Raw genomic sequence first — 13,301 nt, 5'->3', positions numbered from 1 at the left:
GGTAGATTTTGGATCTTCCAATTCTATTCAATTGTGAAGATATGATTCCACTGATTCCCCACATTGATTGGATGGACTGGATAATGCATCACATGGTTGAAAGTGCTCTCTCTCTCTCATATGTTAATGCATGAATTTCGCTCTCATATAACAGCATTATTGCGCATTTGTTGCCAACAATTTGCAATACGCACCCAGTATGAACTAATTTTTCCATTAATGCACAAGCCACAGCAAGTTTAATTACATAAAGCTTTCTAGCTTTCCAGTAATGATGTTAGCAATTAGTCTCTCACATATTCACTAGGTCAGTGAGGAATTCCATAGGAGTCAATATGCTCGAGAAAAAGGATTTAAAAGCCCAAATCTCTAAGCTGCAATCTACTATTCTAGCCTAGCCACCGTTAATGGTCATGCTTCAGGTTTGCTCTAGTCCTTCTTTTTCTTTTAGTCATTAGATTCTGGTTCACTGGCCTTCATATTTCTGTGTACATGGTCCAGGTAGCCCTGTCTAACATGAGCCACAGTCAACACAAGCTTTATTTCTCCATAGAACCAAGTGCATATATATATAGAGAGAGAGAGGTAGAGAGAGGGAAAAAATCTTCCCAACGCCTATAGGTGAAAATGAACAGTGATTTCGTTTGCTCTCATCACCATCCAAAGTTCATCGCATGGTCACGATTGTCGGGTAGTGTTTCATTTTTTCTTTACAAATCAGAATGACCTGAAATTTGGAGCGTATATACATCTTAGTGAGGCGCATCTAATAAAAATATAAAAAAATAACAATTCGATAAAACAAATTGACCAAAATACCCCCAAAACTTATCGGGGGTATTTTAGTCAATTTATTTTCTTGAAGTATTATTTTTTTATATTTTTATTAGGTGCGTCTCACTAAGATGTACATACACACCAAATTTCAGGTCATTTCGATTTCTAGAAAAAAATGAAAAATAAAGCACTACAAGACAATCGTGACCGTACAATGAACTTTGGACGATGATGAAAGTATGCAAAATCACTGTTCATTTTCGTCTATAGCCGTTTTATATATATATATATATATATATATATATATATATATATATATATATATATATATATATATATATATATATATATATATATATTACGAGAGAGAGACCAACCTGAAGTATTCCTAATGCAGCAAACTTATCTATGATAGGTTTAGACAGCACTGGGTGGACGTCCAAGGTTTCAAGAGAGCTTCAACAGACTGAAAGGAAAAAACATTTGTTCAGTACCATTTTGATAACACCTCGTCACAGAAAGTTCAAAACTTGGCTTTTCACCTTTGATGTAAATCACTCATCCCAGTATGTGTAGCTCAAACCATCGAGCTGCCTCGTCCAGTGGAGCTCCTCCACAAAAACCTTTACTTGCACCTATTTCAACCCAAAAACAAACTGCATTCAAGAAAAAAAATTACAATGTCATGCCACACACTCCTAATTCCCACCACAAGCAAATTGTACTGTGGATTTGCAGTCCCTTGCAGAGTTAGCGGGTAACCAACAACCAATCCAATCAATGAGAACTCTTTGACCTGTATATGGGTTGCCATTCCTGAAATTAGATTAGGTTGCATAAAAGTTTGTGCGCTCAACTCTTAACTGAAGAAAATTGTAGTTGGGTTACTTGCAATGGATTCTGAATGTTGAGACCCAGATTCCTCTGACCAAGGTTGCTCCCCACCCAGTCACATCAGAGGTTAATTCAACGATTTAGAGAAGTTGAGACCCAGATTCCTCTGACCTAGGTTGCTCCCCACCCAGTCACATCAGAGGTTAATTTAACGATTTAGAGAAGTTAGAAATCACGAACGAAGAAAATCATGATCACCATCGACAAACATGGGATATTCACTCTGCTCCACAAATAATTTAAGAATATCGTCAGAACAGATTAAAACTGTGAGAAATGTAGTTTAGCCTTATGATAAGACTGAGATCAAATTGAAAACCTAAAAGAACTGGTGAATGAAATGTAAATCTTAAAGCGAAGTAAGAGGCCCATCTAGAAATACATTTAAAAAAACAGAAAAGAAAAGAACTAATTTCTTTTATTGTTAATTGTAATCTGTTCCTTTAAAGATTGTATGAGTATGGAAAAAACTGGTTCATCATCAATGGAGAAGAGAGCAGATTATGATTTTGCATCAGGAATCACCAAGGGAACAACATCCTGGGATCCCAAACAGTACTACGTAAATCATTACTGCAAGAAAACAATAAAGAATTTGAAGAGCAAAGACTTATAGGTGACAAGAGTTTTTGCGTGGATTTGAATATTTTTGTCGATGCGAACAAATGCAATCTAATAACTTGAAATATGTACAAAAACACAGATAAAATGCTATATTATGTACGGAAATTGGATCATCTAATACTTTTTTCTTTTGAGAGTATCCGATCATCTAACCCACAGAATGTTTTTGTTAATGACTATATATACATTGAATGCTAAATCAAAGTAAATACTACTTGTAACTCTTGCTAACTGAAATCATTGTATTAAAAAATATTTTGAAAATATTAATGCCCTACGTAATCCTTTCAACTGAAATCATTGCTTTCATGCATATATTGAAATCATACTGAGAAAGGTGTAACTGAGAAACAAATGCTCTTTAGACAAAGAAAAAATTTTCTAGCAACAATATCTAGAAGATTGGCACCTAATGCTCGAAATGAGAACAATTTGAGACACTGGAAATAAGAACTATTATTTTGTCAAGAACAACGAATTAAATACTTCCAATTATCTATTGTTTGGGAGTGCCCCATCTCGAACATCATCACAATATTCATTTTCAAAACTCCATTTTGGTTTGTACAAATAAAAACTATTTGATGAATATTTGTAGAAGTATGGGGATTCATTTTATGAGAATGAGCGAAAGAATCTGATGTTACTGGATTCGACTTAAATTTTGAACTGAGGCTCCAAACAGTGAACCAGTTGTTGAACCAATAAAGTAGATGATGGAGTCTTTTCCAATTTGACAAGTAATTCAAAATGGTTAGGGAATGCTACCATTCTGACATTTAATTATAGAAATAAAATTATTATCAATAGCAAAATAATAACAAACTTCTAAAAGAGCAAAGAATCAAGACAAAGTTTGAAAGTACTAAATACTACAGAGATGTTTACCAAATAAATTTCTAAATAGAATTTTTAAACCGTTATATATTTGATATATAAAGATATGGGGCTGCTATTTGCAGCTATGTTTATGCTATTTGTACCTTTTTATGTTATTCCTAAACAGGCAGGGATAAGAAAACTTGACCTGTCTACATTTTGCCCCAATGATTTGCAGTAGAGAATAGGAAAACCATGTGTTCAGGTGGCAATCCCCTAATATAATGGGTCATACTTTATCTTCAAGGAATGCAGGCTGCATCCTCCTCCAATCATGCGTAGATGATATATGAACATTTTATATAAAGCCCTGTTTCCAAGATTAATAAAGGATTTGAGTTGATTTCAAAAATAAGACCGGCCAGTAATTATATTATTATTTGGATTGGACCATTATTATGCATATTGTTTCCTGAGAGGTTGATCTAGTCCAGTTTCCAAAACAAAGTCTTAAACACTTCAACATTCTTCCTATCAAGGATGGCATATTACCTCGACGGTATTTCCTTAATTCTGCACGTATTTGAGATAACGCCACTATTTGATAAAGGAGGTTTGTGTTAGGTTGGCAGCCAGCGTAAAACTTTTGTCACCTCTCTATCGTGAATCTTGATCTAGCATTACATACTCATGCTAAGGCATTCCCTGTTGATAGAGCAGAATTGATGATGATGATGATGTACACATTTGAGATATAATGCAATATTGAAATTTACTATGGATATAACTGGAATTTCACTTTTAACCCTAAGGTGTATAACCTTTATATAAAAGATATATTATGAACGCGCAGGTCGTGTGATATGCATCCCCCATTTCTTCTTCTTGTGTTCCTTCCTCAAAGTCATGTGGGCAGTCCCATTTCTTGTTTTCTTTCATATTTCCTGTTTGCTTTCATGGTATCATAGCATGGTTTCATGCTCTTCAACATAATCACACTCAATGGAGGTAACTCATAAGCTCTTAGTATGAATGTGCCATACATTTCCTTTTTTATATACTTGACTTTAATATATTTAGCATACTTTGGTCATGCTTTTGGGCAAGCCAAACAACCTCACCCTTTCGATTTACCCAAAAAAAAAGTGAGATTAAGTAATTTTATCAGTATAGACCGATGACCAAACCATTGAGGGCACTGGTCCGGTCAGACTGGCCGGTCCAGAATAGTCACACAATTAAAAAAAGGGAAAAAGTAGGGAAAATATGGGGTAAAAAGTAGAAAAATATAGGAAATTTAGAAAAAAATAAAAAAGGAAACATAGTTAAGGAACAAAAAATGGATATAACATGGGAACAACATAAAAATATATCAAAGAAAGTCAAACCCACAAGTTCATAAACTCCACATCCTCAAATCTCCACCCCATGGGCCATAGGTTTGTCCAAAACTACAAGTACTAAAGAACAAACTAAAAGCTTAATAACTATAAAACAACCATTAAATAGTCAAAAAAAAACTTAATAATGATAAAAACAACCATTAAAATCAATATAAAGAACATTATTTCGTATTGACTTGAAAAGAAAAAATTGTTTACAAAAAACCTTAAAAATAAAAAAAAATCTATTTTTTCTAATCATAAAACAAAAAATAATGGTTTAATAGACTTACTTTGTAAATTAATTGCAGCAGGTTGATGGCCAGAATCATCACTAAAAGTCACCGAAAAAATGAGGGGATGGAGAGTATTTCAGTAGAGAGCGAGGGAGAGAGAATATCGCCATATATGTTTTCTCTCTAAAAATAGGTCTTAAACCCCAAAAGTCATCCTTCTCATCCAACAGACCAAGAACAATTTAAAAATACCCAAAAAAACTCCACAAGTTACGTAAATGAAAAAGAAAAAATAAAGGGGGCCGAAAAACAATGTCACATTGTTATCGGGATCCATCTGTTTGATAACGAACCACTAACTGGCTAGTCCACTTGATCATGACCTGTCCAATGGACAATCTACTCCAAGGGGCCGAACCCAACTGGAATGTCCACTGTTGACCAGTTCCAGTCCGAACTAGACAACCTTGGTACTAAGGGTATAACGGACTTTCACTTACAGCCTAAAGTATAACTTGTATATAAAAAAAGGGTTGGTATTGTGTCGACATGTTGTGGATGCTGAAAAGGTTCAGAAGCACTTTCTAATGGTTCAGATTGAACCATCCTCATCCAAGGGTTAAAACTAAAATCCATTTTTTATTTTTTTGAATTAAAAATAATCATCATCATCATTATTTAAGATGCAATTATTTGGGATCGACTCCATAAATCTTGTTCTTCCATTTTTCTCTATCAAAGATCGTACCCTCAATATAACAATGCTCTAACTAAACCTTAAGGCCAGTTTGGATGTCAAAAAAAAAAATATTCACTAACCAAAAAAATTACAAATTTTTCTACCTCAATTGAAAAACATTATCATCTTATTTTATTATGTTGATAGACTTTTTGGGTGTCTAATTTCATTGATTTGTCAAAAAAAAACCATTTACCATCTTGGTTCCCTATCAACCACACCCAATCTTCGCGACCAGAAAAGGACCCAATTCTGTTATCATAACTTTCGGCAAAATCTCGCCATTTTCAGGCCAAAATTCGCCAGAATTCAAAGATCATGAGAGAGAGACCTGCAACATGGAAGCAAGTCCACCATTTGAGGAGCTTTGATAGAGAAGCATCGAAAAGCTTTGATAGAGAAGCATCGAAAAGCCCCTCTAGAACGAGGAACTCGTATCCAAACAGTTTTTCTCTCTACAATCCATTCTTTCTGAAAACCCTAAGTTAATGGTTGTCTCTCTCAATAAGACCTTCTACAAGGCCCTAATTTTCTTTTTCTGATAATGTTAACTTTGACAAGGCCCTAACTTTCTTTGCAAGAACCCTGTACTCGAGAGTTTCTCCATCTGCAATCCACTTTTTCTCGAACCTTAAATTAATGGATGCCTCTCACCTCCATAACATCCAGTACAAGACCTTGATTTTCCATGTAAAAACCCCTGTATTTCACAGTCTCTCTCTACAGCCCACTCTTTCTCAAAACCCTAACTTGATGGATGTCTCTCACCTCCACAGCGCCTTCTATAATAGCCTAACTTTCCCTGTAAAAATGCATGTATTTCACAGTTTCTCCCTCTGCAATCCACTTCTCCTCAAAACCATAAGAGCATCCAACCCTCCATTAATCCCTAATGCGACTAGGGTTCCTGTGGATCTCCAATCTGAAACACTAAGAGCCCTAGAATGGAAATCCGTTTGCTTACAGCTCTCAACTTTCACCTCCACAGCCATGGCTATGAACCGTTCAAAAAATGGTAACGTCCCTTCAGGGAAAAACCAGGAAGAGAGTGATAAGCGCTTTTGAGAGAGAGAGAGAGAGTGCAGAGCTTTGAGTTTTCTTCTCGCGCATGAGAGAGAGCAGAAGGAGTTCTTCTCGCGCATGAGAGAGAGCAGAAGGAGACGAGGGAAAAGCCGAAAGGAGAGGGAACAGCGTGAGGGTTAGAGAGAGAGAGAGGGGCGCGAAAAACACGACTCAAGCCAAAAAAAAATGCAAATTTAACTTGAAACTTTTTGGATCGCAATTTTTGCGTTGGTATAAGATTTTATTTTTCTTTTAATCTAAAAGTATGGTAAAAACCAATGGTTTAAAAACCGGATCGGTGATCCGGATCGGGCTTTTCAAAAACCGATCCGGATCGGCGAATCGGCGATTCGGATCGGCGAATCGGCGATCCGGATCGGAATCGGGTGAATCGGTCATGATAAAGCTTCAAAAAAATTCGAAAAAATTATTAAAAGTCATTATAAATATTGGTTTTTAGGAATTCAATAAAAAATGAGGGTACTCCATTAAGAATTTTCATGTTTTTGAATGAATATGCGAATATTGATATGTTCTTTCCCTGCATGAACCGCCATTCAGCATTTAATTTACAGTATTTCGTGCTCATCCCTACACTGTTGCTGTTGGGACTCGATATGTGAATTATATGGCTGGGATAGGGTGGCCTCAAAATCATCATCTCTCTCGGTTTCTCTTTGAATAATATGGATTAAAAAAAAAAAAAAACAAATTTTCAAAAAAATCGATCATGGATTAAAAAAAAAATCACAAATTTTCAAAAAATTCTATCATGGATTACAAAAAAAAATTCGATCATGGATTAAACAAAAAAAATCACAAATTTTCAAAAAATTCAATCATGGATTACATAAAATTCGATCATGGCTTACATAAAATTCGATCATGGATTACAAAAAAAAACAAACAAAAAAAACAAAAAATTTAATCGTGGATTACAAAAAAAGAAAAAAATAGTTCGATCATGGATTACAAAAAATTCAATCATGGATTACAAAAAACTCTATCATGGGTTACAAAAAAAGCAAAAAACAAAAAATTCAATCATGGATTAAAAAAAAACAAACAAACATTTCGATCATGGATTACAAAAAAAAAACAAACATTTCGATCATATATTACAAAACATTCGATCATGGATTACAAAAAATTCTATCATGGGTTACAAAAAAAAAAAAAAACAAAAAAATCGATCATGGATTACAAGAAAAGAAAACAAATATTTCGATCATGGATTACAAAAAATTCTATTATGGGTTACAAAAAACCAAAAAATTCGATCATGGATTACAAAAAAATCTATCATGGATTACCAAAAAAAAAAAAAAAAATTCCGTACGGAATCGCCGATTCACTGTTCGGACTCGCCGATTCCGTACAGTGAATCGGCGATTCACTGTACAGAATCGTCCGGTTCTCTCTAGAACCGGACGATTTCCGATTTTTGGGCGATCCGGTTCCTTTTTCACTATTTTCGAGTCGAACCGGGCGAGTCCAGTTCGACTCGGCGTTTTTTAAAACGCTGGTAAAAACATTTTTTTTTCTCTCAATTTAAAAATATGATTGTCTTGGTATAAGATTTTATTTTTCTTTTAATCTAAAAATATGGTAAAAACATTTTTTTTTCTCTCAATTTAAAAATATGAAAAAAACGTGCAATTGTCCAAACGGTCAAAGTCAGTTTCACAAGATTTTTGAATTGCAATCCAAAAATATTCCAATTTTAAGTACATCCAAACTGGCCTTTAGTTATTTCTCACTGCACCTGCATAGTAAAGCACATTGTTTAAGAGGAGCACCCTAACATGATAATATAACATAGACTCAGGATTCGTGATAAATGATATTCATCATTTATAAATTAAAAATTATATTGATTTAAACTTTGGGTTTAGCCTCATTTTTATAATAAAAATTATAAAATTATTTTGAATAAAAATATAAATCAAAATAAATTTAAGGGTATTTTGGTCATTATTTTATTTAATATATTTTTTAATTATTATTTTTATTTAAAAAATAAAAAATAAAATATGCAACCAATTATTGGTTGTTGGATATGGCTTTATAAAATCTCAACCGTTCAACTCACGAGGGTTTAAATATCCTTGGCCATCTAAACAATATTTGACTTCTTTCGGACCAACACAATGCAAGAGTAACACTAAACACAGATGATGAGATTTTATCCCGAGACTCTCAAATACCAATGAACTAAGAAGCTACACATTTGAAAGAACAGCCATATGAGAACAAGAATCGGCAATGCAACTCTGTTATGTTTCAAGTAAGATAAACAACCAATTGAAAATCAGACTAAGGATATCCTAAAACAACATTTATTTACCATAAATTGTACTTTTTGATATTTCTTTGACATCATATTTCCTTAGATCCAACTATAGTTGTCATCAGTGTTTAAAAATTCGGCGAGTTGAATTGAACTCGCCCTGTTCGACTCGGGAATCAGCACCCCGTGCTGGTTCCAGCAAAACACCCCTTGTCTAGAGAGAACCGAGTGATTCTGAACAGTGAATCGCCCGAATCATTCTTAAAACACAGGTAAACAGTAAAAAAGTTTATGGATCATCAAATTTTGGCTGTTTTTTTATCATTGTTTTGCTTTTTCAACCTTTGAATAGAATATTTGAGCTTTTATCTTTAAATTTTCAGCCTTATTGTCCGATATATTGGAGCTTCAAGCTTCAATTTCGATCACAAATCATCGGATTTGTGAAGAACAAGAGTATTTTATTAGGTTTCCGCTATTTCGTAGATTTCAAGCAAAATAGGGCACCATTTTTTATAAAATCATAGGATTACTAATCTTAAGAGTGTTATTAAAAAGAAATTATTCATACTTAGTGATTATTTTGATCAATTACAAGTCAGATTTGAGTTTGAAGCCATGGTTGCAGAAAAACATGTAAGAACTTCGGTTTTCCGCCATTTAATCGATTGTATTCAAGTTTTAGCAAATAATTTGTTCATAGTGTAGGATTTTGATTCCTTAAAGTGTTATTTATTATAAAATGTATCCAATTTGATCTATTTTGTTCGATTTGAGGTGGATTTTTTAGTTCAAATCACTGTTGTCAAGTTGGGTATGTGTTTTTTTTTTTTTTCAGGCATTCGTTGGATTACAGAAGAAATAGGTCACTATTTTTTATGAAATCAGAGGGAAATTAGTCGTGTTTGTGTTATTCATCATTGCACACTTTTTTTGTTGATTTTGGTCGATTAGAAGTGAAGTTTGGATTTGAAAAGTCGGTTTCAGAAAAACATGCATTTTCCGCCATTTAATTGATTTCGATCAGTTTGTGTCCATATCATAGGGTTTTACTTCTTTATGATGTTATTCCGAAATATTTGCATCTTATCTTCCATTTTTGGGTTGATTTGTAGTGGACTTTCGATTTTGAGTCACGATTTTATGAAGAACAGTTAGGGGTTATTTTTCTTCTCCAAACTACAAATATGAGACGAATTGAAGCACTATTATGAATTATTTCAGAGGGTTTTTTAAGGTAATATTATTCTTCAATTGATTTTGGGTATAATTTGTTGGATTAAGCAACTTTTATTACTCGATTTTGGACGAAGAGGAGTTGTTGCTACGTGTTTTAAACATTGAAATTTTGATGATCGAGTTTTTTGAAAAATCGTGATTTTCTAAAAAATTGTGAAAATTGTGACCAGGTTTTGATTATCATGAGGAATTAAACTGTATTGTTAAAATTTTAATGCAACAAATTGTGTGTTGATAGATTATTGATGCAAAAAAATACATGTTGTTAAATTTTTAACGCAAATTTTTTTTTATTTTTATTGTTAAATTGTATTTTTTATTTTTAATGCATAAAATGTATGTATATTATTGATAAATATTATTTGTAGCATGTATGTATATTCTTGGTATTAAATGTATGAATATCATTGTAAAAAAATCATGGCATGTATGATAATTATATTATATTGCATTTTTCAATTTTATTGTTAAATTTTTAAAGCAAAAAAAATATATGTTGATACATAAATTGTATATATATTCTTGATAATTGAGTTGTAGGCATGTTTGGAGCATGCATGTTTAATTATATTATCTTGCATTTTTGTAATTGAGATGTATGACTATTTGTGCTCATTTTAATTGAGTTGGGATTGTGCCAACATATTGTTATATACTTGCTAGAAACTAATTTTAAAAGAGGTTTTGAGTAGGCTAGGCGGTGCTATCATGAAAACCAGTGATTAAATTAACTTGTATTTTTCAATGTTATTATTAAATTTTTAATGCAAAAAATTGGATGTTGATCTATAAAATGTATGTATATTCTTGATACATATTTTATAATTATATTAGCTTGAATGACTATATAATGTAGGTGAGCATAAAGGATGGACAACCTTCGGAGATTTTGGATTAGGAGCGCAACAAAACACTAACACTCAGAGATTTGGGTATAGTCAAGTGCCCACTAATTTGGATGATTCGTTTTTAGATCGAGTCAATGAATTATCACGCGAATTCAATCAATGGCACCAGCATGACCAAGACGAAGAACGACGCCGTATGTTATTTTATTTTTAGGTCGTATTTTACGAATTGTAGGCTTTATTGTACTCCATGTATGATGATGTACTTAATCCATGATAATTCTATGCTTATCCTTTTGTGTGCTATAAATTAAATGGTAAACAATAGTTCATGCAAGGAAAGAACGTATCAATATTTGCATTTTCATGCAAAAAAATGAAAATTTTTAATGGAGTTCCCCCATTTGTTATTGGATTCCTAAAAAAACAGCATTTATAATGAATTTTAATAATTTTTTGGGATTTTTTTTAAGGCTTAATCTGACCGATTCAACAGATTCTCGATTCGGATCGTCGATTCATCGATCCGGATGGGTTTTTAAGGTGCCCAATCCAAAGCACCGATCCGTTTTTTAAACCATTGGTTGTCATGGTTTTTTCGAAGTTATAAACTTTCATGTACATGGGTGAGACTATTATAGATTTTGCTATGTCCTACAACCTAGCAATAGCAAATACTTACTTTAAAACGCGGGATGAACATTTAAAAACCTATAAAAGTGGAACACATAAAAGCCAAATAGACCTCTTCCTAGTTAAGAAGGCAGATCGACTATCATGTAAAGACTACCCCAGGAGAGAGTTTGACTACCCAACATAGGCTTATAGTAATGGATGTCTGTATAAATACATGGAGGAGAAGAGGTGAAAGTAACTGGTGTCCAAGAACTAGGTGTTGGAATTTAAAAAATGAGAAAATAGACATATTTAGGGATAAATTACTTAAATAATGAAAATGGAACTTTGAACATGATGTCAATGTAAAGTGGCAAACAAAGTTTTAGGAGACTCTACAAGGAAATAAAACTTCGATAAGAAAAATTGGTGGTAGAATGATGAGGTCCACAGGGCCATTAGCGAAAAACGATCATGGTATAAAACTTGGCAGTATAACAGAAACGATCAAAACTTAAAGGAATATAAAAATGCTAAAAAAAATGCTAAACAAATAGTAAATAAAGCTAAACTTAAGGCAAATGATAATCTATACAATAAACTGAGAATAAGCGAATGTAAAAAAGATATCTTCAAATTAGCAAAAATAAGAGAGAAAAAGTGTTGGGATCTAAACCACATTAAATGCACTAAGTATGAGGATCCAAGGGTCTTAGTGAAGGATGACGAGGTCAACGAAAGGTGGAGAGTCTATTTTAAACAATTATTAAATGACGAACACAATGGGAACATAGTGGTCGAAGGGACTGTTGGTACAAGTGATGGCAGAGGTCATAGATACATTCATAGGATTACGATGTCGGAAGTGAAAGAGGCTTTGAAAATGATGAACGTAGGACTAGATGGTATCCCGATAGAAGTTTGGAAGTGCATGGGGAAAATTGGCATTGACTAGCTGAAGAAGTTGTTCAACAAGGTATTGAGAACAACGAACATGCCAGACGAATGAAGGAAAAGTATTGGGGTACCTATTTACAAGAACAAAGGAGGCATACAGAATTGTGCAAATTATCGAGGGATCAAGCTTATCAGTCCTACTATGAAGCTCTAGAAGAGAGTTATTGAGTAACGATTAAGGCATGAAACAAGTATATCTGACAATCAATTTGGTTTTATGCCAGGAAGGTTAACAACGGAGGCTATTTTTCTACTTAGACAACTAATTAAGAACTTTAGGGCGAAGGGAAAATACCTCCACATGGTCTTTATTGATCTAAAAAAAGCTTATGATAGAGTACCTCAAGATTTGATTTGGCGGGTGTTGGAAAATAAAGGCGTCTCGACTTGGTGATAGGTATGTACAATGGAGTGCTAGCTAGTGTACGAACAACTAGTGGAGAGACGAGTGAGTTTTCCGTGATAATAGGTTTACATTAAGGGTCAGCATTGAGCCCGTACCTTTGTCTTAGTTATGGATGACTTATCTAACCATGGTGCATGTTGTTCGCAGGTAACATAGTTTTGATTGATGAAACCCAAAATAGCATCAACACTAAGTTAGAACTTTATAGGGATGCTCTAAAATCCAAAGGTTTAAAATTAGTCGGACTAAAACAGAGTATATGGAGTGCAAGTTTAGTAATAATAGGAGAATAGATGAGGAAGTAGTCAAGATTGAGGGCTAGGAAGTACAAAAAAGACCGCACTTTCGATATGTTAAGTCGATAATCCAAGAAAATGGAGAGATCGAGGAAGATATTGCAAACAGAATTAGAG

The 13,301-nt window shown here is 33.5% G+C and overlaps 1 long non-coding RNA gene across 2 annotated transcripts; it reads right to left on the bottom strand.

Annotated features, from left to right (window-relative positions):
• Positions 1–439: 439 nt before the first annotated feature.
• On the bottom strand, positions 440–1,431 carry LOC110008554 (uncharacterized). 2 transcript variants are annotated; one of them, XR_016046035.1, is made up of 3 exons: positions 1,320–1,431; positions 1,155–1,243; positions 440–511 (listed from the first exon to the last, which is right to left on the bottom strand). It is a non-coding gene; the product is annotated as an uncharacterized LOC110008554 (long non-coding RNA). The 2 variants fall into 2 exon arrangements; XR_016046034.1 differs by having other exon boundaries at positions 440–507.
• Positions 1,432–13,301: the final 11,870 nt, after the last annotated feature.

Source organism: Amborella trichopoda, chromosome 12 (assembly GCF_054954075.1).
Source record: "Amborella trichopoda isolate Santa Cruz 75 chromosome 12, AtrichopodaSantaCruz75HAP2 v2.0, whole genome shotgun sequence".
NCBI lineage: Eukaryota > Viridiplantae > Streptophyta > Magnoliopsida > Amborellales > Amborellaceae > Amborella > Amborella trichopoda.
This window is presented reverse-complemented; position numbering and strand designations above follow the sequence as displayed.